The 5806-nt window shown below is 47.8% G+C and overlaps 2 non-coding genes across 2 annotated transcripts; both read right to left on the bottom strand.

Annotated features, from left to right (window-relative positions):
• Nucleotides 1–183: 183 nt before the first annotated feature.
• On the bottom strand, nt 184–338 carry LOC143304779 (5.8S ribosomal RNA). Its single transcript, XR_013061412.1, has one exon. It is a non-coding gene; the product is annotated as a 5.8S ribosomal RNA (ribosomal RNA).
• A 2776-nt stretch (nt 339–3114) lies between these two features.
• Nucleotides 3115–5037, bottom strand: LOC143304795 (small subunit ribosomal RNA). The gene has a single exon (XR_013061428.1). It is a non-coding gene; the product is annotated as a small subunit ribosomal RNA (ribosomal RNA).
• Nucleotides 5038–5806: the final 769 nt, after the last annotated feature.

The raw sequence follows: 5806 nt of genomic DNA, 5'->3' as shown, positions 1-5806 counted from the left end.
CGTACGTCGCGTATGTTCTCTCCGTCCGCTCTTATTCGTATCCTCGTTCTTGTACCTTCGTCCGACTCTGAAACGTTCTCTTATATAAAGAACGACGGCGGGTTGTTAAGGCAAGAAGGGACAGAGAGAGACAGATACGGAGAGTAACGATACGCAACGCAAGCAGTCTTAGGTTTACGTGAGCAACCCTCAGCCAGGCGTGGTCCAGGAATTGTATCCGTGGACCGCAATGTGCGTTCGAAATGTCGATGTTCATGTGTCCTGCAGTTCACACGTTGACGCGCAATTAGCTGCGTTCTTCATCGACCCACGAGCCAAGTGATCCACCGTTCAGGGTAATCTTTTATAAATTTTGCAACAGTTCAATACTCAAATGTACTCTTCTCGGTTCTAGCGAAGCCGAGTTCCGTCACGTTCGACCAACGGGAATCGAACGCGCAGAAGTCGCCATAGGATTGACGACACAAAAACGTTCGAAAAAAAAGAAACCGACGAACGCGCGAAGATACGCGCGTTCGCCGGCCGGGCGTAAAGTACATTATGATATATAACAACCATCGAGATCGAAGCTCCGTTCGTCAGGAAACGACGGGGATATATACACCCGATTCTGAATCCTCTGTACAGCACACGATCTCGCGAACGAGTAAGGACGGTGGCTAGCCCATGTTTTATATGTGTTTGATTCTACTCTCTCGTCCAATTATTCAAGAAACAGCGCGCGTGCATCTCTCCATCGTTCGGGTGATAGTAAAGATTCGATGGGATTTGCGCGGCCGTCCGCCTCGAGCGGTCTTTCGTCCCAATATCCAGAAGCAGAGTTTGAAAAACTCTAGCGACGGCACGGGTGTCCGACTCACGACATCGAGGTTTCGAAGCCGGCGATCCCCTCCGAACGGATGGCGACCACGCGACGACTGAAAGCATGAAAAATCGACGAAAGATAGAACACATCTCCGTTCGGGTGATGTTTTTTTTTAAAAAAAAAAAACAAAAATTCGATGGTACTCGCAGCCATCGTCCTCGCGCGGTCTTTCGTCCCAACATCCAGAAGCAGAGTTTGAAAAGCTCTAGCGACGGCACGGGTGTCCGACTCACGACAACGAGGATAGACAGCCGGTTCCCTCCGAACGGGTTATGCGACGACGATAAACTCGATGAAACTTTAGTCTCGTTCAGGTAGTGTGTGTGTCTTGTAAATCAAAAATTCGATGGGACTCTCATCCATCGTCCTCGCGCGGTCTTTCGTCCCAACATCCAGAAGCAGAGTTTGAAAAACTCTAGCGACGGCACGGGTGTCCGACTCACGACAACGAGGATAGACAGCCGGTCCCCTCTGAACGGTATATTATATATATGCGATGATAGACGACAAACTGGATGAAACTAAGTCTCGTTCAGGTAGTGTGTACATCAAAAATTCGATGGAACTCGCATCCGTCGTCCTCGCGCGGTCTTTCGTCCCAATATCCAGAAGCAGAGTTTGAAAAACTCTAGCGACGGCACGGGTGTCCGACTCACGACAACGAGGAAAGACAGCCGGTCCCCTCTGAACGGTATATTATATGAAACTTTAAGTCTCGTTCAGGTAGTGTGTACATCAAAAATTCGATGGAACTCGAATCCGTCGTCCTCGCGCGGTCTTTCGTCCCAATATCCAGAAGCAGAGTTTGAAAAACTCTAGCGACGGCACGGGTGTCCGACTCACGACAACGAGGATAGACAGCCGGTCCCCTCTGAACGGTATATAATATACATTATGCGACGGTAGACGATCAACTAGACGAAACTTTAGTCTCGTTCAGGTGGTGTAAAAAAATTCGATGGGATACGCACGCACGGCTGTCGTCGTCCTCGAGCGGTCTTTCGTCCCAATATCCAGAAGCAGAGTTTGAAAAACTCTAGCGACGGCACGGGTGTCCGACTCACGACATCGAGGCTTCGAAGCCGGCGGCATTCCCCTCTGAACGAACTTCGGCTACACTAGTTACGAATCGTTGCTACACATCGTCTTCATCGTCGTCGTCGTCGTCGACATCGACATCGACATCGACATCGACATCGTATCATCATCATCATCGGTCATCGTCGCATAGCGGGCCAACATCCACGCGATGCGTCTTCGTTCTAGGTTACCCGATCCACGAGTATGTTACACGTGGTTTCGTTATTTCGAACGAAACGACACACGAAGAGCACACGTCCTGTGGGTAGGAAGCACGTTTCGAGAACGACGAGAGTTTCGATGAAAGAGACGAGAGAAGTCGACGCAGAAGGTATCCATGGATCTTCGAAGAGAACCTTCGAAGATGTATATCGGTATCCTTTCGCTCTGCGCGACTCGCTACAAGTTCTTTCGCTCTCGTCGACTCGTTCTAGACGCTTCGTTCGATCCCAAAGAGGAGTCTTCGATATGTCCCGTTGCTAGGAGGAGAACAAACGCAACACAGACCACGAAACATAGAAGAGAATAGGCGAGCATGATCTCTCCGACACGAGGCACTTTAGAGATTTTCTTATTAGTTTGCATGGACTTTTATATTCGTTCGTACGGTTTCCACGATGCAAATACGAAATACGAGATCGTGACGGCGGGTCTTTCTGTGTACGGCCTCTCGCAGGCGCCACGACTGCATTTCTCTTTACACGTGGTTTCCATCGTAATTTTTTTCGTTTGATATCGAGCCTTAACTTTTGTTGGCTCTTTCGAAGCTAGAGTTCCCTTTTATTAGAATTTCATATATATATATGTTTTATTCGGAGACGGCGGGTCTTTCTGTTTACGACCTCACGCAGGCGCCTCGAATAAGTTTCATTCGCATTTCGTTTTTATACTTATACATATCTCTTCATCCCGATGATCGAGAGAGAGTGCCACCTTCTCTTCGTATAATTCCGTAGCTGGAGGGTCGTCTCCTCCTTAAGAATATTACTATTCGTGCCAACGGAGGTTGCCAAGCTCCCTGGCGTTTTCGTTTGTTAAAGTATATAGCTTGTTAATACGTCGTATATACTTTCGTCGATACAGGAGGAGTACAGCTCCTTACCGACCATTGATATATATTTCATAGTTTTTATATGTGTTCAAGTCAAATTCTTTTGGTATCGTATCGTTAATGATCCTTCCGCAGGTTCACCTACGGAAACCTTGTTACGACTTTTACTTCCTCTAAATGATCAAGTTTGGTCATCTTCCCGGTAACATCGGCAATGCTTATCACATTGGCCGCGCACCAGTCCGAAGACCTCACTAAATCATTCAATCGGTAGTAGCGACGGGCGGTGTGTACAAAGGGCAGGGACGTAATCAACGCGAGCTTATGACTCGCGCTTACTGGGAATTCCTCGTTCATGGGGAATAATTGCAAGCCCCAATCCCTAGCACGAAGGAGGTTCAGCGGGTTACCCGGGCCTTTCGGCCAGGGAAAACACGCTGATTCCTTCAGTGTAGCGCGCGTGCGGCCCAGAACATCTAAGGGCATCACAGACCTGTTATTGCTCAATCTCGTGCGGCTAGAAGCCGCCTGTTCCTCTAAGAAGATTTGTTTGTACGTTGGTAGTAAAAACCCACCGACCGAAGCCGGGGGCCTTCGAGATACCATAAGTTACGTCTATTTAGCAGGCTAGAGTCTCGTTCGTTATCGGAATTAACCAGACAAATCGCTCCACCAACTAAGAACGGCCATGCACCACCACCCACCGAATCAAGAAAGAGCTATCAATCTGTCAATCCTTCCGGTGTCCGGGCCTGGTGAGGTTTCCCGTGTTGAGTCAAATTAAGCCGCAGGCTCCACTCCTGGTGGTGCCCTTCCGTCAATTCCTTTAAGTTTCAGCTTTGCAACCATACTTCCCCCGGAACCCAAAAGCTTTGGTTTCCCGGAAGCTGCCCGCCGAGTCATCGGAGGAACTTCGGCGGATCGCTGGCTGGCATCGTTTATGGTTAGAACTAGGGCGGTATCTGATCGCCTTCGAACCTCTAACTTTCGTTCTTGATTAATGAAAACATTTTTGGCAAATGCTTTCGCTTCTGTCCGTCTTGCGACGATCCAAGAATTTCACCTCTAACGTCGCAATACGAATGCCCCCATCTGTCCCTATTAATCATTACCTCGGGGCTCCGAAAACCAACAAAATAGAACCGAGGTCCTATTCCATTATTCCATGCACACAGTATTCAGGCGAAGGTAGCCTGCTTTAAGCACTCTAATTTGTTCAAAGTAAACGTATCGGCCCACCTCGACACTCAGTGAAGAGCACCGCGATGGGATATTAGTTGGACCGCCCGCGAGGAGCTAAGCCCACCGATAGGACGTACCACATAATGCCAGTTAAACACCGCGAGCGGTGAACCGACACTGTGACACACAGATTCAACTACGAGCTTTTTAACCGCAACAACTTTAATATACGCTATTGGAGCTGGAATTACCGCGGCTGCTGGCACCAGACTTGCCCTCCAATTGGTCCTCGTTAAAGGATTTAAAGTGTACTCATTCCGATTACGGGGCCTCGGATGAGTCCCGTATCGTTATTTTTCGTCACTACCTCCCCGTGCCGGGAGTGGGTAATTTGCGCGCCTGCTGCCTTCCTTGGATGTGGTAGCTGTTTCTCAGGCTCCCTCTCCGGAATCGAACCCTGATTCCCCGTTACCCGTTACAACCATGGTAGGCGCAGAACCTACCATCGACAGTTGATAAGGCAGACATTTGAAAGATGCGTCGCCGGTGCTAGACGACCATGCGATCAGCACAAAGTTATTCAGAGTCACCAAAACAAACGATGGACGGACAGACGAGCCATCCGCCACCGATTGGTTTTGATCTAATAAAAGCATTCCTACCATCTCTGGTCGGAATCTGTTTGCATGTATTAGCTCTAGAATTACCACAGTTATCCAAGTAAATGTAGGTATGATCTAAGAAACCATAACTGATTTAATGAGCCATTCGCGGTTTCACCTTAATGCGGCATGTACTGAGACATGCATGGCTTAATCTTTGAGACAAGCATATGACTACTGGCAGGATCAACCAGGGATCTTATTCGTATAACAATTCTTATAAATTTCGTTTAAGTTCTCTTCGTGTCGTAGGTGGGACGTAAGCACCGTACGACGAGACTTTTCGTTCTTAAGATAGATATATTATAAAATATATCTCTTAGCGACGTTCGAGATACACCCATAGTTCAGTAATAATCTTCGAACGCCGCTCGCAGCCACTTTGTAATTCTCAACTTCTCCTCTCTCTCTCTCTCATAGTATTATATAAAATGTTTAAGAATCATACTTCTAAAGGAACATTCTATAATGCTGTCTTCGTGTAAAAAGACTTATATCTCTCCTCCTCTCTCAACTCTTAGAATATCTTAGCGGTAAAGCACGTATACACACCTCACGCTGAACGAACAAGCGCGTATCCCAGTGCGTCGCGCTGGACATACCGTAAGAATATTCTTCCTTTTCGGTAGAACATTCTCGGTAGAAGACATACTACGCAAAGATAGTACGCTCTACCGGCCCGTCGAATACTTCTGCGAAAGCAGAAGTTGTTATAGAAAGCAGACGGTTATAATCCCTTGAGTGAATCGATACTCAGTTAGTACAAGCACACACGCATCTAACAACTTTTGTTAGAATACGTACACACAGGTCACCAGCTTCCCGACTCAGGGGAACCTTGCCACGATATTTGGTCATTACGTCCAGGACAGCGACCCGCGGCGCAGCAGTGTAGAGAAAAAACCAGTACGAGAACGGAGGAACAGTCGAGAAATAGCGTAAAATACACTAAGACTCGAGGAGCGG

Source organism: Bombus vancouverensis, unplaced genomic scaffold (assembly GCF_051014615.1).
Source record: "Bombus vancouverensis nearcticus unplaced genomic scaffold, iyBomVanc1_principal scaffold0054, whole genome shotgun sequence".
In the NCBI taxonomy this organism is placed as follows: Eukaryota; Metazoa; Arthropoda; class Insecta; order Hymenoptera; family Apidae; genus Bombus; species Bombus vancouverensis.
Note: the sequence above shows the minus strand (reverse complement) of the source record. Positions and strands in the feature narration are given on the sequence as shown.